Genomic DNA, 20,998 nt, shown 5'->3' on the forward strand with positions numbered 1-20,998 from the left:
CCCATTATGTGCAAACTTGGCCTAAGGAACTACTCTAAACTAAGGCCAAGTGACACTTGGGGAAGATTTTTATATGTTGGAGTTGCACAAAATGTATATTGGAATCTATGTGTAGAAAAATTCTAAAATTCATCCTACATTGGGTTTTACCAGTTTAATGGTAGTTGGGTAAACAAATCCTTTGCTAAGAGAGTCTCTTTTAACAAAATGAGCCTAAGCACAGAATAGATTGGGAAAAGTTCCAGACTTCTTAATGCTGGGACAGTAACTGAAGTAGTTTGTTAGCTGAGAAGATCTATAATACTATGAAGAACAAGCCAAGGGAGAGCTGTATTTGCTATACAGTCCAGTCACATGTGAATTTGAGAAGAGCTCCCTGGGCCATAGCTACATGCCTTAAAGAATTTATCGTCTGTTGAAAGGAAATAAAATGAACATAGAAAAGTAAATATAAAAATTTATGCAAAGTAATCTCAAGGAAAACTAGGAAGGAATTAGTAAATGGGCTTTTCTAAATAGGCTTCACATAAGAAGTGGATGTTGAGCTCAGTCACAAAGAAAAGGAAGAGTTTGAAAGATGGTGAGGAGTTGAGAGTGCTTTTCAGGTTAGGACTATTGACCCAGCAAATAGAAGAGGAAATGTGATTTTTAAAGGCAATTGGATAGCAAAGTGAATAAAGTTCTGGGCCTGGAATCAGGAACCTGAATTCAAATTTGGGTTCAGATATTTACTAGCTGTGTAACTCTGGACAAATCACTTGATCCCTGTTTGCCTCATTTTCCTTAACTATAAAATGGAGATGATAACAGCACCTAACTCTCAGAATTGTTGTGAGGATCAAGTGAAATAATATTTGTAAAGCATTTAGCATAGTGCCTGAACACTTGGTAAGGTGCTATATAAATTCTAGTCATTATTATTATCATTATTATTATTTTCCAGGAAACTGAAGTAGGCTAGTTTGGTGGGAAAATATGATGGAAAGTAATATGCAATAAGTCTAGAAAAAAATAAGCTAGAACCAAAGAGTAAATATTTTTACATGAATATTCAGCATGGGAATAGCATCTGAGATATGACTACACATGTCTTCTGGATTATTGAGAGACATCCTAAGAAAAGCTAGTTATGTCTCCTCCAACACAATTCATGAAGAATAGGTTGAGTCCATCTTGTCTGACTGGAAGGGATGGAGTTGCCCCTAACATACCATAATATCATAAGTAGGGAAATTATTTCCAGGCCCTTGACCTATTACTATAAGTAACAATACTTCTGACAGTGAAGTATATTCCTTGGGATGCATCCTTTCCATTTAATAGAGGCATAATTGCATAGGCCTTTGTTCCCAAAAATAGTTAGTTGGTATCAAATGAGATAATATTTATAAAGTCTACAGAAAAAAAGGAGGGAAGTATTTTTAAAAGAATAATTAATGAGCCGCTATTAAAAAAAGATGTTCTCACAAAGAGTCAATATGGCTAAATCAAGAAGACATGACAGACTCACTGGATTTTTTTTTCTTTTTTTGATTGCCAACTAGACTGATGATATAGGAGGAGAGTGCCTAGATTTTAGCGAATCTTCCCATCTTATTCTTGTGCAAATGATGCAAAATGTGAGTTAGTGATGATACAGTTAAGTCAATTTCCAAAATGGTTGAATGATCAGAAGCTAGAGTTAATTAATTGTTCATTATTATTTTGGAAAGAAGTGTATGGTGTTATATATCCCAGGGATATTTTCTGGACCTAATGCTGTTCACTTCTCTTTTTTAATCAATGATTTGGGGAAAGGAATAGATTGCATTCTTACTTAATTTGCAGGTGACACCAAGCTGGAAGCGATAGATAATCTCATTAGATAACAAGGTTAAGAGACTAAAAAGTCTTGACAGGCTAAAAACAGCAAACTGAATCTAATAAGATTAAATTGGCAGAGATAAAGATAAAGTCATATACTTGCATTCAAAAGAAATCAACTTTAGAATTATTAGTAACCCTAAAAAAGGTTTAAGGGCTTTAGTATACTGCAAGCTCAGTAGAAAACAACAGTATGATATGGCAGCCAAGAAAGCTAATGCAAATCCATGCATATGTTCAGTAATGGAAGAATAATGTTCAGGACTAGAAAAATGACAGTGTAGTATCATAGTTAGACGTAGACCTGTATAACCAGCAATTCTGGTTCTAAAAGCACCATACTCAACACAAACATTAAAATAAGTTTTCTTGCATAGGAATCCTTAGTGAGAGGTATCAGCACATAAAGTCCCATTGGGGAAGAAGTATCTGGTGGGTGGATTGGGAAGAGTGAACACAGAGTCCAAGCCACCTTTTTTAATCTTGCTGAAGAGGAAATGAAATGAGGCCAGGCTGGGGAGAAATATGAGAATATTCTAGGGTAGAAATGACGATAAACTATATTCCCATTTTGACTAATTATTCTTGCTAAATTAGGTGATAAGATCAGTTGTTTCTATCAGATAAAGGCATAAAAATGCTATCAATTGTCTCTAAATTTCAGCATCATTGGGCAAAGCCTCATCTTCCCTCCTCAGTGGTAGTTCTAGATGGAGTTAAAGAGAGAAGTAAGGTGGGTGAAAATCCTTAAGATCATACTATGTGAACACTAGTTGAAGGACCCTAGAATACAAAAGACTTGGGGAGGAAGAGGGATAGAGAAAGCCATGGTGAATGTTTTCAGTTATCTGAAGAACTGGAATATCAAAGAGTGAATAGATTTGTCTCAGAGGGTTGAAGCTACAAAGAGACATCTTTGAAAATAAAGTAAGGAAAAACTTCCTACTAATTTATATTGTCTAAAAATGGAATGGGTTATTTCAAAAAATAGTAGGATTCCCCTCTGTGGACATCTTTTAAAAGCTAGATAAACATTTATGTTGTAAAGGGATCTTCCATGTATGAATTGAACCAGATGACCTCCAATTTTGAGATTCTACATTTTTCATGCTTTCTAGGACAAAATGGGATTGGGAACAATGATAAAGCCATAAATGAACAGAGTAGAGTAGGAACCAGGTCTGAGATTTACCTGAAAAAATTTTTGTTACTGCCAAAGGAATACTATGCATCCATTTATTCATTTATTGAACATGTTGTTATTGCCTACTCTTGTGAAGCAGTGTGGGTTAGTACAAGGAGCATTGGTCTTTGAGGCTGAAGGTCTAGATCTGAATCTTGGCTCTGCTACTTACTAGTTCTATGACCTTGGACAAGTGACTAAAATTTCCTCATGTCCCAGTTTATTCCTTTATAAAATGGGGGTGATGCTTGTATTATAGAATTCACTGGGGCATTATAAGGAAAATACTTTGTAAATGTTGTATAAAGGCCAGTTATTTTTTGAGTTCCTTGATATTCAGCAATTTATAGTTTGGCAGAAATACACGAGATACAAGATCCTTGTAGAGGTCATAATAAGGAAGTGAAGGCATTCAGACTTGGGGGAATGAAGTATAATACCAAAAAAGGTTATTTCATGGAGAACTCACATAGAGCAAGCACTCACAAGGTGGTCAGAAAAAGTGATACAAGAACACTCTCACGATCTCTCAAGAACTTTAGAATTAATTGCATGACATGGGACACACAGGCCCAGAACTGTCCAGCTTAACATGCTTTCATCAGAGAATATGCTATGAGTTAGCTCAGAAGAAACATGAGCTGCACAAAGTTAGAGAATTCACCCCAAATTTTCATAGCAACTATTTGTATCTGATCTTCAGCAGAGTATTCTGAACTCATGTTGGTCTGATTAGCCACAATCAGACATTGTAAATTGACTCTTACATAGTGATTTGACTCTGGTCCTCTTCAAGAATGAAGGACAACAACCAACCAACAGATAAAGAATGTTACACACAATATAGGTAAGATCTTGAGCAAAGAAAAGCATAGAGGCAGGATGTTTAGGGAGATGATAAATAAATTGGCTTGATTAAAATAAAACTTACTTAGGTGGCATAGTAGATAGAACACTAGCTGTAGAATCAGGAAGCTTTGAATTCAAATCCTGCCTCAAATACTTACTAGTTCTATGACCCTGGGCAAGTTACTTAATCCTGATTACCTAAAAAAAAAAAAAATCTATTTATCGATCTATAGCTACATATCCAAATCTACATATATATGTAGGTTATATGTATGTGTATGTGTATATAGATATATAAACATACACAAACACATATATATGGTATGTGAGGAAAGAACATAGAAAGGTAGAGATGGGGGAAGAGACTGAAGCAAAAGTGAAATAATATTCCACTATACTGTGAAAGCTAACATTGAGAAAATGAATGTATTTTTGATGTCAGCTAGGGAAAGGGGCCTGAAATTGTCAGCACTCCTGGCCCAGTATTTTTAAGTAGTTCTTTGAAATTAAACTTGAGGCTCTTTGTTCCGAGCCAGTCCTAATGATGTCTAGAGTGTATTATCTGATGGAAATCCAGGAATTCCTATTGTTTTGGGACTGTTGTCAAAATGTTTTCTGGTTATAATGGAAGCTTTCAAAACAGGGCAAGAAATGGAGCAAACCAAATAAATGTCATAATATATGATATAGTGTGGCTACACTGGGCAGGAGGCAGGAAGAAGTTATTAGTTACGATGTTTTTATGTTTAAGAAAGATGAAGTGTAAGAATGAGAAGCCTTATATAAATCAGTAGATATGAAACAGGTCTCCCATGAATCCACTAGACCATATAATAGACAGGTATGTGTTTTCACATAGAAACAACTTCATATATGGTGAATGAAAATAATTAGTAGGAGTACAGTCATTTATTGCTAAGAAACTTACCATGTAGAGAAAGAAGATATATAGCAAAAGAACTAGAGAACAAATATGATTGTGAAGAGTGTACTGTAGAAACAACTTCATAAATAGGAACAATATGATAGAGGGTATAAGGTGTTAGGCTTGGAGTCAGAAAGGCCTGATTACAAATACCAACTTAATAATTTATTAGCTCTTTGGTCACTTTTCCTCTATAGGCCTTAGTTTCCTCATCTGTAAAATGAAAAGGATGATATAATTGGATTGATAAGAGGTAGGATAGTAGGAAAAGTGTGACAAAGGGTAAGTAATTTAAACCTTTTTGAATCTATAAAAGGGGGGATTTGGATTAGATGATCTGAAAAGTACCTTCCAGTTTTAAATCTATGCTCCTATGATCTACTACATGCTAGTTGCTACAAATACAAAGAACTAAATGGAGAAGTCCATTATTGCCAAGAAACTTAGCACTTATTTGAAAAAAGAAGAAGCATAACAAAAGAACTTGTTGAGCTACATCAGGTAGCCTTTAAGGTTAGGGTCTGAACTTGTGATTTCATTGGCATAGGGAATTATCAGATGAGAATACACCCTTCACCTATGCACATTGACACTCTGCAGTATTTCATCTTAGCTCCTTAGGTCAGCTCAAACTTTACTGGTCTCAGTACTCCCTTTATATTCTTAAAAATTATTGAGAACTCCAATATTGAGAGTTTTTGTTTGTATGGATTATAGCTATTGATATTTTAGAAACTAAAATGTCTTACTATATTTATTTATTTTTCTTTCTCAATAGTACTTTATTTTTCCAAATATAAGGTAAAGATAGTTTTCAACATTCATTTTCATAAGATTTTGTGTTCCAAATTTTTTTTCCTACCATCTCTTTCTTCCCCCTCTCCAAAATAGCAAGCAATCCGATATAGGTTAAACATGTAAAATCCTTGTCTTAATATATTTATGAAAATAGTTTTGATCTCTGAAAGGCCGCCTGCCATACCTAAAGATCCCCAGAATATATTTTAAGAATTGAAGACCTAGACGATTGAGAAGTTAAGTAACTTGCCTAGGATCACATAGCCATTATGTGTGAGAAGCAAGATTCAAACGTGGGTTTTCCTACCTTTTTGATTGACTAAATCCACTATGCCATGATACTTTTTTTACATCACTTTTTTTATTTTACAAAATACATGTAAAGATAATTTTCAACATTTGCCCTTGCAAGTAATAGGTTAAATGTGCAATTCTTCTAAATATATTTCCACATTTATATGATAACCTTTTTGTATTGTTAGTTAATCCTAGTTCATTTATTTCATTGAACAAATAATCATCAAACACCTACTTTATGGGAAGTACTATTCTAGGTGCTGTTTTGAATGGTAGCTAGTATTTATATAGCATTTTAAGGTCTCCAAAGCACTTTACGAATCTCATTTTATTCTGACAATGTCCTTGGGAAATCATTGCTCTTATTGTCCCCATTAGACAAATGAAGAAGCTGAGGAAAACAGAGGTTAAGAAAACTCTAGGTCCAGCATTCTACCTAATTATCTCTCTTAAAGAGCTAAAACCTCCCTTACTCCATCAGAACTTGCAGCCTCATTTCTAAAACAAGCCCTTCATTGTTTAAGAAAACTATAGAAGGGATTTTATTCTTAAGATTATTTCACCAAAATGATGATTTGATACTATTCTTGGTCTTTTCACCAGATGATCACAGTCACTGATCTTGTGTCTAAACTTGAGTTTGGCCCCTTAGGAAAGCCTTTCGAGGAGGTAAACAAGGTGAATGTAAAAGTATAATCATGTGAACTGTGCTCCATACAAGTTCTAACTGAGAGAGACAAGGGAGTTAGCTATGTGAGACCTATTCCATTTGACCTTTTACAGACTGTTCCTTAGAACAGCAAACCTTAAAACAGCGAATCACTGATGTCTGATCTCTGATGAAATGCATTATTTGACCTCATTCTCATAATATTGACCACAGCAAATATAAAAAAAATGGAAAGTTCCTGTGCAAAAGCTCCTTTATCTTTGACTTTTCCTTTTTTCCTGGCACTTAAACATGATTTTTATAAGATCATAAAGAAAAGGGGGGGGTGCTGTTTACATTGGGAATGCTAAAGTACAAATCACACAAAATCAAGAACACAAATCCCAAACTGGAAGGGCTGCTATTATGATCTGAAACTCGATCACTTTTACCTACATCTGCAAGAATGGAAAAACACCAGCGAATATATTGATGTGAACCTTAATGATCAAATTTCTGTAATCCCAGCCCCCAGGAACCTAGTCATTTGGGTTTTTTTTAGTCTTTTAACATTTATAAATTCCCAGTTAGAAATCCTTAAACTTTTGGAGTTGTTTGACCTCAGCTTAAGGTGTAATAACTCAATTCTCAATAATCTCAATTCTATTTCCACCACTTTCCCCTTCCCTATTTGTAAAACACATAGAGAAAACATTATTCTGCAATAACAAAATCAAACACTGGAAACCAAGTTTATCTAGACATTGAAAATCGAATTATCATTTAAGAAGGGTAATCATAATCAAACCATCCCAGTGCCATGCCAGAGGTAAAAATCCCAAGGATATATAACCCATCCAGGAGCCATCCCTCCCAACTGCCTCTCTCTCACCCACTTACCAGCAATATTGGACTCAGGATATGCAGCAATGCATACCTGTGACTTAACTTACTATGTCAACATCTTATACCTCTATATAAGAAAAAGATTCTTAGCTTGAACTTGAACACATATACATATCTCTATGTGTATATGTGCATATATATATATATTTATATATATGCATGCATGTATGTGGAGAGAGAGACATACAGAGAAAGGAAGGTGGAGACAGAGAGAGCCCTGTATTTCATTATAATTGGTTTCCTTTTAACCTTCTATATTTTATACATTTAAAGACATTATTCTAAGAAGAGGATTCACTGACTATCAAAGAGGTTCATGACAAATAAAAAGTGAAGAACCGCCCCCCTCCTCTGAAAGGGAGATAATAATTCGAGATTATTCATTCATCAGGTGTTCCAGATTGGGCTAAGATTCGAGTTCCTATGCATGAATCATTGCTAAATTGAGTGTCACTGTATTATATGTAGCTGAGAAGAAATATGAAACTTGTCACTATTTTAATTAGTTTGCTAATTATTATTCTTCTAGATAATTATACTAATTATTCAGAATTATTCATTGATACTCCACTCAGATCATTCAGAGGGATCACATTATGATAAATACATTAGCAAGAACTCATATTTACAATGCAATATTGCTTGTTCATTCAAGTAGAAACCTAGCTGGAGATGGGCTTAATAATTACTTTTTTACATTTAGTTTTAATTGTATTGTACTTCATTTTAAAGATATTAATTTTTCAATCATATAAAATCAGTTTTTCTTTATCAGTAAAATGTACTGTCACCATAAATATTAATAAGCACTGAGATCTATAAGAGAAAAGTCTGCAGAATGCAGAAACTCTTTGAACATCTTAACTAAGGGTCTTCATACTAAAGACATAAAATTCTTGCTGTAAGCACCAGATGTTTTACTTTTAAAAATTAAATGTTTTATTTATCTCTTATATTACTGCAATGTTTTATTATTTTTACATTATTGTTATTTTCTAATAACACCTACTTAAGAAAGAATAAACTCATAACAAAGTATAATTAAGGAAAACTAATGAATGAGTTGACTATGTGTATTATCTGCCTCATAGTTATTATCTTGCTCCTGCCAAGAGGATGGAGGTATATTTCATCATCAGTCTTCTGAAATCAAGATTGATAGAGTTATGATATCTTTCAGTATTACTTTCCTTCCCATTAAGTCATAGTGTAATTGTTTTCTTACTTCTGTTGTTATCCTTATTCTGCATCAGTTTATACAAATGTAAGGTATTTCCAGATCTTTCCAAGCTTTTCCAAATTCTTCATGTTCATTTTTTTCATAAGGCATAATCACATTCAATTACATTTATATACTGCAATTTGTGCAACTATTCCTTCATATCTGTAAGTCAATGCAGCATGGCAAATAGAGAGTGGCTGACTATGAAGTCAGGAAGACCTAGATTCAATATGTATGAAGCTGGGAAATTCAGCCTCACAGTGCCCTAGGCAATTTTCAAGAATATGAGTTATAGAAAAAGTGCTGAACTGCATTGGTGAAGAAATTTCCTTATGGAGGAGTTCCTTATTCCAATGAAATCATAGATCTACTTCATATTTCTATTCCTCATTTGGGAAGTGCCTATTTGTTTTCCAAATTTTTATTACCATACAAAAAGTGCTAGCACTCAGTTTTTATAAGTTTAGGTCTAAGTTAAATCATGCTTTTTATAGTATTAAATTTAACATTGTAGCAGTATGCTAAATCTCAATCAAAATACTGTTGAACAAAAAAAATAGTTCCCATTTCATTTAAATAATACATTTTCTTTATCATATTGGTTATCATTCTAGGAGCTGTAAGAGCAGGAATAAAACAATAAAACAACCTTTCAGATATAATTGAAAAGGTGTCATTCTCCTAATGGGAACCAAGTTTAAATTGTTTTTTCCTATGAATGTTAGTAAATTTGGAGTCACTGCAGCTAAACTTCAATCAAATTGGGAAGTTATTTATTCCTTACAATTTATGCCTTGATATGAAAGTCAATTCTTTTGTTGTACAGGAAAAAATTAATAAATGTGAAAATCTGGATGAAGCCAATATGCCATTTCTTAGTAGTCCAGCACTCTTCATTTTACAAATAAAAAAAGGTTTTAAAAAAGCCCCCCTTCTTTTTTTTGCTGGTATTCTACTCAATAATATTTTTTCCAATTACATGTAAAGATAATTTTCATCAATTCATTTTTATAAGATTTTGAGTTACAAATTTTTCTCCCTCCCCAAGACAGCAAGCAATCTGATAATGGTTTATATGTGTACAATCATTTTAAACATATTTCCATATTGGTCATGTTGTAAAAGAAAAAATCAAAATAAAAGGAAAAAAACACCAAAAAGCAAACAAACAAAAAAGGTGAAAATAGTATATTTTGCATTCAGTCTCCATAGTTCCCCCTCTGGATGCAGATGGCATTTTACTTGCCAACTCTATTGGAATTGTCTTGGATTGATATATTAGTGAGAACTAAGTCAGTCACTTTTGATCATCACATAATATTGCTGTTGCTGTGTGCAATGTTCTCTTAGTTCTTCTCACTTTACTCAGTATCAATTTATCTAAGTCTTTACAGCCTTTTCTGAAATCTGCTTAGTCATTATTTCTTATAGAACAATAATATTCCATTACATTCTTATACCATGACTTATTCAGCCATTCCCCAACTGATGGGCATCCACTCAATTTTCAATTCCTTGCCACTACATAAAAGAACTGTGACAAATATTTTTACACATGGATCCTTTCCCCTCTTTTATGATCTCGTAAGATACAGATCCAGTAATGATATTCCTGGATCAAAAAGTATACAAAGAGAAAACCATTATTTTTCAAAAATAGTTTTTTGAAATCTTATGATCTCTTAATATCATCAAATTGCTTGGTGGTATTAAGTTTAATTCTGGACTATATAATCTGTACTATTTTATGTAGCAGTCTGGCATAGTGAAACCAGAACCAGTAAAATCTGCGTTCAAGTTCCACTGCTTTTTACCTAATTGTTGTGTGACACTTGACAAGCCACTTAATTTCTTAGTATTCTAGGCAATTCTCAAGTTATAGATAATTTGCCAACTTCATTGGGAGAGTTTTCTCATCTAAGAATTCCTTATAATAATAATATTCCAAGCATATCCCCTATCCCTATTATTTTGAATACCAGAATTCAGTTCAACTCAACAGATTTGATTAAAATAAAATGCTAAAGATCAATTTTTTAAAATGTTTGAGTTATAAATAGAGTAATGAAAATATTTCAACTTAAAGAATATTACTTCGAGGAGGGAAGATTAGATACAAGCACATAACATTATAATGGTCATTAATTTGATAAATCTGAAATTTATCCTAAATGCTAGAATAATAGCTAGAACTAAGAGGCTTCCCTGAAAACTTAAAAGTACTTAATTAAGGTCAGATAAATGGAATTATCATTTTACACAATTAGAAAGTTTAAGGTTTTTGTTACTCCAAAGACTCAAAATAGAATGAAAATACACAATACACAATAAAATTCCCTCAATCTTTAAGTACCCAACATCAAAGTAAACTTTTGTCAAAAATCCACTATTTAAATGAAGTTCCAAAAAGCACAAGTTATGACCCATCAATCAAATTTCAAAACCAAATCACTGAGAATATTGAAATATTTAAGAGCAAAGAAATGAGGGGGAAAAAGTCAATCTAGTACTTTACTGAGTATATAAGGGCAATCTTTAGTACTTACAATAAAAAAACAAAAAGAAAAGTTAAAATAATGCTCTCTTAATCTTTCATAGATTGTATACATAATATATATATATGTATATCCATGAATGTATATGTGTGTGTGTGCATGTTTATGTGTGGTGTGTGTGTATATGCATATATATTTTCCCCCATTATATGTTAAAGTCATTCTTAAAGATTTGGAATACCTTAGAATCAGCTGGAATCAGGATAAGCAAAAATCCTTGGTCTTTATTCTTGGTCTTTAGTGGTAGAAATGAAGGGAATGGACACAGGATCTCTGCAACCTTCCTTTTCCACCCCCACCTCCCAAGTGACTCTGACTTGTCTTACTTCACCCCATAATCCTTCCCCCAATTCGCTGTATAAACCAAAAGATTGAACCAATACAGAATAGTGGGAAGGGCCATTTTCCAAGCATATGCTAATAGAGTATTGTCCAATCAGTAGTTAGCCTTAAGTGCTCCGTTGTCTGACTTCAGTGCATTAACTCAAGAGTTTCAGACCTTTACTTTTTTTTTTTAATTTTAAGAACTAAATTTCCTTTCCTTCCACTCCCTTCACCCCTCTCTGAGAGAGTAACCAATATGATATAGGTTTACATGGGTTTGCAGTCATGTAAAACAGTTTCGTATTAGTCTTTTTGTCAAAGAGACTCAAATTGAAACAAAAAAGAAAGTAAAAATAGCATACTTCAATCTTTATTCAAACAATATTAGTTGTTTCTCTGAATCCAGATAGTACACTTCATCACTAATCCTTTGGGATTGTCTTGAATCATTGTATTATTGAGAATAGCTATAAATCATTCACAGTTCTTCATCCTGTAATTTTGCTATTAATGTGTACAGTGTTCTCCTGGTTCTGTTCATTTGCTTTGTATCAGTTTATGTAAATAATTGTAGGCTTTTCTGAAATCATTCTGTTTGTCATTTCTTACAGCATAATAATATTTCATCACAATCATATACCACAACTTGTTTAACTGTTCCTTAATTGATGAGCATTCCTTTAATTTCCAATTCTTAGTCACCCACCCCCCCCCCAAAAAAAAGGCTCTCCTACTCTTAAAAAAAAAGAAAACATATTTAGATTTTTTCTTGAAAAAGATAACAGCAAAGTTATTTGGAAGAATACAATGCTGGTTTGTTCATGTTATAAGATGTCAAGTCTTAGAAATAGCAAATGCTAATTCTAATCATTCTATTTAAACATTGTGGAATATACATATGTTCTTAGTGGCTTTCATCCATGTTTCATAAGATAGGTTTTCAGGAGAAGTTACTCTGTCACTAGCCCAATCCACATTACAAAATTTAAACACTAGTATCCACAAATCCAACTTATTGAATAATAAGTATTTTCTGATGGTAATTTAAAGTTAGAGATACAAGTCAGATTATAGATTTAAAGACAAAAGGTATCTTAAAGGTCATCAAGCTCAGGCCCTCCACACCATTTTACAGTTGAGGTCTGGAAGATTTAAAAAATTTGCCCACTGATAGATAGTTATTAAGTCATCATTCAAATTCAAGACTCCAACTCAAAATCCATTGTCCTTGGTATTGACTACTGTCCTTTGCTTTTTAAAAAAGACTGTATACTCTTCTTTTAGTCTTTAATAAGAAAAAATTCTGATCATTATTAAAGTTATCTATATTCTTGCTTAAAGGACACCAGACCCTTGAATTTTATTTACTGAAGAACAACAAATAGCCAATAATAAATCTTCAAAATCATCTTGTAAAGTTCTAAGAAGTTTTAGATGATCAAATGTGGTTAGCCAGCTGAAAAATTTTGTGATGATGATAAAATTGACCCATTTTGGTGATGTTTACAAAATCCTATCCTTGTCCCATGAAATGAAGTTTCCTGGGTTCAAGAAGAACAAGCCTGAGTTGATTGTCAAAATTCTCCTGAGGTGTTCTTGGCAGAGATATTAGAATGATTTGCCTTTTTTTTTCTTTTCCTCATTTTACAGATGATAAAACTGAGGCAAACAGAGTTAAGTGACTTGCCCAAGGTCACACAGTTAGTACGTATCTGAGGCCAGATTTGATACCCAACTAATGGTCTGCTTGTTTAGCCTATGACTGGTTTTTTCCTTTACTAAAACAATGTTCACTGAGAAGAACAAACTTATGATCATCACAAATCTGTGCCAATGACTCCAACTTAACTGTAAGACAGACAAGAAAGCCAGTTTTTCCAGCTGCCCACTTTGCTAAGGGAGACAAATGGTTGCTACAAGATAAAGACTTAGGAGTCATGAATTTGAGGCATACTATTTTGTTGAGTAAACTTGGGATTAAATAACTTAATGGTCATTAATTAATAATAAATTTATTTATGATAATTTAATAAAATTTTTGTTGAGAATCTTTGAGCTAGAAAATCTACAACTTGGGGGTTGACAAGATAAGCAAAGCAAGGGATAGTTCTTTAATGTTACATTTTGTACATGGACATGTTTAAATCCTGAAAACTCCTGTCCTCAATTATATGTAGGTATTTATTTTTTACCATAAATCATCATATGTTTCACTGATGACACAAAAATAACATATAAGAGACATATATTCATCCCTTGACCTTGCTCTGGGACTAAGTGAATAACATGAAGAATACTATCAAAAACAAGACAAAGCTTTTATCTCAAGGAATAGTCTATATTGTCAGTCTGGGGGAGATAAGATGTATGAAAACTGTAAAAAAAATATTAGTCAGGCTATGATTAAATGTCAAACAAATGATTCATATATTTCCATTGGAATTCACTAAGGATTGAAAAGATATGGAAGACTCTACAGAAAAGTTGGGTCTTGAAAGAGAGGTATAGAGCAGGGATAGAGGGAGGAAGGCATTCAGTTTGCTTTCCATCATATAACACCAAAGAGCAGTGAACCATATTTCAGCCTTAATTTCTCCTGCATACCACAAGAGGAAAAGGAAATAGGATAGAAGAGGTAAAGGGTTGAAAAACAGGAAGGTGAAAAATCCTACCAAATAACTTAACAACAAAAGGTAAAATATAACCCAAATGTTTTAATCTGAAAAAATCTAATCAAAAGTACAATCGAAACCATTGGCACCTGGCAGCTGTTAATAACATGTTTGCACACGAAGTCCTATTAACAAAAAAGCAAAAACTTTCCTTTGAGAAGGTTGATTATTACAGGACAGTGATTACTTTGAAATCTTGTCATTCTTAGAGGGGAAGGAGAAATACTTTCATGAAGCCTGGTCAAGTATAAGCAGCTTTTTCAAATTCTCATTAGCTATAGAAAAGAGTAAATATTCATCCAATCACTTTTGACCATTACTTCAAAAATAAATGAGGTATTACCAAAAGTTTTTCCAAGAAGAATGTAAATAGTGGACTCAAAGTTCCTCACCCACAACTCCATTTATTTTTCTCACTAAAAGAAATACTGTTGAGATAGAAGATCACTTCAAGGTTTTATATATCAGTTTAAACTAAGCTTTGACTCTGAAAAATACAGTGCTAGAAAATATGTATTTAAGATTAGGATCCCTAATCTTTTTTGTATTGATAATCAGGAAATTATTGAACAAGGTAATCTCTATGGCTATATCTATTAAAGAATCTTATATGAATCTAAAATACCTATGGTAGAGGGTACTTTCTACCCAATATGGCTACTGATCTCATTATCCTTCCTCTAAAACCTGCTCTTCTTTCTCACTTTCTCAGTACTGTTGAAGGCACCTCCACACTCCTATTTACCCCAGGTTACAATCTAGGTATCATTTTTGACTTTTCACTCTCTGATTGATAATGTGGAAGATATCTTGAGAAAGGAGAATCATGATGTCAAAGTTCCTTGACTCTGTGGCATAATAGGAAGGTTTTGTTTGAAGAAACTGATGATACTAAGTTTGGAAAAAAAGATGTGGGTATGTGGTATAAGGGGAGACTCTATATATTTAAAGGACTGTTGTGTAAAAGAGGAATTAATATTGCTTTTTGTGGACCTACAGGGTAAAACCAGGAACAAAGGGTAGAAGTTTCAAAAGTTGCAAATTTAAACTTTTTTTGAGGCAAGCAGAATTAAGTGATTTGTTCAAGGTCACACAGCTAATACGTGACTGAGGCCACATTTGAACTCAGGTCCTCCTGACTCCAGGGCTGACACTGTCCATTGTACTACCTAGCTGCCCTGAGAAAATTCCTTAATAGAGCTAAGCATAAGTGAAATAGCCTGTTTCAGGAGAGATTGGGGTTAGGTCATAGAGGGCTTTAAACTGCTCTTTTTCCTCAATGTACAAAAGACTTCTATTAAAAAAAAATATTACATATTATTTTAACTATGTAATATATAACAACATATGACATATATGTATACTGAAACTTAACTCCTATGTAATATGCCATTAAAATGCCATGCTATCAATATATGTAATGATATTTGTGTGTTGCAATATATGTTATGTTATGTGTTGTATATAATATGTAAATATATTGTGTATTAAATTTTTATATAGAACATATATCTTTTAATAGACTATTACTTGAGATTTTTTAATATTTTTACATGCATATAAAATATATCTTTTAATAGGCCATATGTCACTGGAGGCTTACTCCATTTAAAAAAATTATATATGAGGGGAGGAGCCAAGATGGTAGAGAGGAAATTTCCTGAGCTCTCCCCATATTCCTCAAATTAACAGCAAACCCAGCCTCTGAACTGGTTTTGGAGTGACAGAAACCACCAATATTTGGAGTGTGACAAATTTCCAGCAGAAGATAATTTGGAATAACTCCAGAAAAGGTCTATTTCAATTGGACACAGAGGAAGGCACATAGGCAGCTGAGCACAGGCAGTGCACAGACTCCTAGTAGTATGGGCTCCATTGTGTCAGAGAATCAACTGGAAGGAATCTACAGCAGTATTGGCTACTCTGTCCTGATTGCAAACCAATAGATCAGCAGATTAACTGTAAGACATTCAATACAAATACAAAAGGCAAATAGTGAGCCCCTAAGCCCCACATATCATGGGATCTGGCCACGCAAAAAGTTAGTCAGCATTGATCCAGCATGATCACTGTCACCTGTAGAGGAAGTTTGGATGATCTCCCCTTTGCCCTGAAAGCAGGCCTCAACTTTTTTTTTTAAAAAAATAAGCAAAAAAGTAGAAAGAACTCTGACCGTAGACAGTTTTTTTGGAGAAAGAGAAGAATTTTCAAACCCTGAGGACACTAAAAGCAGATTGTCTCCAGAAGAAGCCCAAAGGGTGATATGAATTGGCCCCAATTTTACAAGGCTCTCTTGGAAGAATTCAAATAGGCTCTTAAAAGAAAGTAAGAAGAAAAATGAGGAAAGGAAATGAAAACTTTGCAAAAGGATTTGGAAAAGGAAACAGAAATTATCTGAAGAAAACTCCTTACAGAATGGGAAGGAAAATCATATAACTCCTTATAAAATAGATTTGACAAAATGGAAAAAGAAAACAACTCCCTGAAAAACAGACTTTGTGAAATGGAAAAAAAAAATCCATGGAAAAAAAAACAATTCATTTAAAAATTCAATTGCCCAAATACAAAAGGAACTAAAGATTGAAAAAAGAGTGTAGGATTTTCTTTCAGAAAATCATCAAGGAAAACTTCCTTAATGTCCTAGAATCAAAAGATAAAATAGATATTGAAAGAATTCACCAATCACCTCCTGAAAGAGATCCCAAAATGAAAACTCCAAGGAATATTGTAACTAAATTTCAAAACAATCAGATCAAGAGGGAAATGTTGCAAGCAGCCAGAAAGAAACAATTCAAAGAAGAGCCACGATCATGATTATCCAGGACCTAGAAACTTCCACCTTAAAGGATCAAAAGGCCTGGAATCTGATATTCCAAAAGGCAAAGGAATTTGGAATGCAGCCACAAATAAACTATACAACTAATATGAACATTATCTTTCATGGAAGGGGATGGATATTCAGTGATCCAGGGGATGTTATTTATTTATGATAAAAAGACCAGAGCTGAACAAAAAATTTGACCTTCAAATACAGAATTCAAGAGAAGCATAAAAAAGTACAAAGGAAAGAACTCTTGAGAACTATCTCTCTGATATAGGTATACTTAGAGAGTGCGGATATAATTTAGGTATACTTAGAGAGTGCAGATATAATTTGATTTTACTGTGATAATATAAAAAAGAAACTAGAGGTGGAAAATGCAGATAAAATGAGGGAGATTTGTAATGACCGGGCTAGCACCCAGGACACCCAGAATCATCCAGAGTCAGGATAAGCAAAAGTCCTTAACCTTTATTCTTGGTCTTAGATGCAGGATTGAACAGGATGGAAGCAGAATCTCCTCGACCTGCCTTCCTACTCGTCTACCACCAAGAGTATGTCCCTGGCTAGCTTTTCTCCACCCCCTAGTCCCTCCTACAATCCTCTATACACCAATCATTGAGCCAGTACGGATAGTGGAAAGGAACATTTTCCAAGCATATGCCCATAGAGTACTGTCCAATCAGTAGTTAGCCTCAAGCACTCGGCAGTCCTGACCTCAGTGCAATGAATTCAATAGTTTCCACCCTCTACAGAGATTAAATCTCATGAAGAGGCAAAGTAAATATAATTGAGGGAAAGAAGTGAGAGGGAAGAATACTGTGTGAATCTTACTCTCAGATTTGGCTCAAAGAGAGAATGTTAGACATATTTGGTTTCACAGAGAAACTTGTCTCACTTTATATGGAAGTGGGAGAGATAAGGAAAGGGGAAAGCTAAAAAAAGGGAAAACAGAAATAGTAGTGAAAAAGTATAAGAAAGGGAAAGAAGCTATAAAGGGGAAGGGCTGTTTGAGGGAAGTGGTAGTCAGAAGAAAATTTTGGGGAGGAGGGAAAGGGGGAAAGGAAAGAGAAAAGCATAATTTGGGGTAAATAAAATGGCAGGAAATATAGAATTAGTCATTTTAACTGTGAATGTGAATGGAATGAATTCTCCCATAAAATGGAAGTGGATTGCAAACTGATTGCAAAGCCAGAATCCTACAATATGTTGTTTACAAGAAACACATTTAAAGCAGAGTGATACATCTGGAGTAAAAGGTAAAAGGCTGGAGTATAATCTATTATGCTTCAGGTAAAGTAAAAAAAAGCGATCCTGATCTTAGATCAAGCAAAAGCAAAAATAAATCAAATTAAAAGAGATAAGGGTTTAGCTAAAGGGTACCAGAGATGATAAAGTTGTATAGTAGTATAGCATTTAAATTCCTAAAGGAGAAGTTGAGAACTTCAACAAGAAATAGACAGCAAAACTTTAATAATAGGACATCTCATCATATGATAGATCTTTAGAGAAAATTGAAAGGAGCACACTTTTCTCAGAAGTTTGTGGAATCTGTATTAAAAACTGCCTATATATTAGGGCATATAGACTTCAAAATCAAATGAAGAAAGGCAGGAATAGTAAATGCAATTTTTTTCAGATCATGATGCAATAAAAATCACATGCAATTGTTGGAATCTTTACAAACTGCTAACTCATTAGAGTTGATGTTTTGGGCCAGAACCTGAAACAAGGTACTAAGTAGAACTAATTGATACAGTGCTTGTGTTCACACCAGTACTCATTGGAATTCACAAGTATGAGAGATTCACAAAGTTAACTGTGTAACTTTGTGAATTCACACCTCCCTTGAAGCTCTTAGAGCCAGAGAGCACTGGGAGAAACCCATAATCCCTCTCTCTTGTATCCCACAATTCCTCTCTCTCATATATAAGAAACAGACAGAGGCTCTCAGAGAGAGATTCATTCCATTTTCCACTTGGCTGGCTGGTGGCAGAAGGGAGTTCAGCTGAAGATTGAGAAGGGAGCATCAGTTCAGTTGAAGAGAAGCCCTCTCTCGGAGGCGCAACCAGATTCACTTCATCTCACACCATTGTGGTGGCTGGGCTCCTGCACTTCCCCCACTGAAACCAAGCTGGTCTGAAAGACTCACCAGAAAGCTAGCCGAGCCCCAAGTGAAGGAGACAAAAGATTCATTCCATCTTTGTGCTGGCTGGAGGGTGAAGAAAGCAGAGGCAGAGGCTGACGGACAAACCTTTGGATTTGGAGACATTCAGAGGGAGCTCTTGGAACCAAGCAGAGAGATAGGCCTCTAAGCTAACTGGGCTATATTGGAGACAATAAAAGATCTGAACTTTTATCACCTTGGCTGCATTTGGGGTAATTATTGATCTGAACTGCAACTAAGGCTGCCTCCAGAAAACCTCCCTGAGAAACCTGCTCTCTCGCAGAGAGAACTATTATATTATAAAGAAGAAAAACACAACATGCAATAAAAGGCTAGGGGAAAATAGACCAAAATTTAATTGGAAACTAAATAATCTAAGCCTAAAGAATGAATGGGTGAAACAACCAATCATAGACTGGATTTCATCTGTTTTTCTCTTAAAATGAGACCCACATTTATGGCAAATAGTTTTTAAGGGATGAAATTATTGCTATATTCCATAAACATTGTGAGCATACTTCACAAGTTATAGTGTATAGTATAGTATAGAGCAGTTATAGAGCTAAATGCTTTATTCCTGGTGCTTTCTCTTCATCTTAATTTGCACATGGAAAGAGAATTATCTTTAATCTATGGAATAGTAATGGTATGGTATGGTAATGGTATGAAATAAACATTTATTAAATGCCTGAGTGTCATAGTAGTCTGAATGTGCTAGTCATTTTTTTTTTTTTGCTAAAGCAATTGGGGTTAAGTGCCTAGGATCACACAGCTAGGAAGTATTAAGTATCTGAGCTCGCATTTGAACTCAGGTTCTCCTCACTTCAGAGCCAGTGCTCTACCCACTGCGCCACCTAGCTGCCCCATGTGCTAGTCATATTAAGCCCTTTAGAAATATCATCTAATTTGATCTTAACAACCAAACTAAGAAATAGATGCTATTATGATCTCCATATTACAGGTGAAAGATTTGAGCTTAAATGACTTGCCCAGGGTCATTGTTGTCCATTCTCAAAGGGGACCCAAATGATATCACTATGTTAGAGTCGAGTTATATAGTATGTTCAACTGTGACTGATCAGACTAATACAAGTTTGGAATGCTCTACCACATATTGGTAACAAATAGAACTGATAAACATTTAGAATCTTGCATTTCTTCTAAGCTACTTTAATTCTGTTTTGCTCACAGATGAAAAGTCTTTTTTTTTCTTCTCTGGTGAGGGCATGTCATGCTGGGTGTCCTGGACTAGTGTCTCCCATGTGGTGTGATCCATTCTAAAGTTTTTAAGAGAAATCTTGAGTATATCCTTGTACCATTTTTTCTGACCATCATGTGAGCACTTGCCATTTGGCTAATGTACATTTGGATTTGAGCAATGTAGTCAGCCCAATTGAATTGTGATCTCTACAATAGTTTGAATGCTTGGCAGTTTAGTTTTAGAAAGAATCTCAAAGTCTGGTATCTTATCCTGCCAGGTGATCTTCAGAATCTTGTCTAAGGCTGGATTTGAACTCTGGTTGTCCTGGCTCTAGGTCCAACACTTTATCCATTGTACTACCTAAGTGGAATAGAACAAACTCTGGAAATGAAGTGACTAAATCTGGATTCACATCCTATAAGTAACACTGTGTATCCTTGGGGAAACCATTTAATATCATTGAGTCCCAATTCCTCATTTATAAAATAAGGATGATAAGCTCTTTAAAATTCCACAAAATTTTTATGAGGAAAGAGTTTTGTATGTGAGTAGCAATTATTAGTATT

General features: G+C 34.2%; 1 protein-coding gene across 3 annotated transcripts in view; it reads left to right on the forward strand.

Annotated features, from left to right (window-relative positions):
- Positions 1–20,998, forward strand: part of PIP5K1B (phosphatidylinositol-4-phosphate 5-kinase type 1 beta) — a 386,138-nt gene that overhangs the window by 261,580 nt on the left and 103,560 nt on the right. The gene's annotated exons all lie outside the window — the stretch shown is intronic.

Source organism: Antechinus flavipes, chromosome 1 (genome assembly GCF_016432865.1).
Source record: "Antechinus flavipes isolate AdamAnt ecotype Samford, QLD, Australia chromosome 1, AdamAnt_v2, whole genome shotgun sequence".
Lineage (NCBI taxonomy): Eukaryota > Metazoa > Chordata > Mammalia > Dasyuromorphia > Dasyuridae > Antechinus > Antechinus flavipes.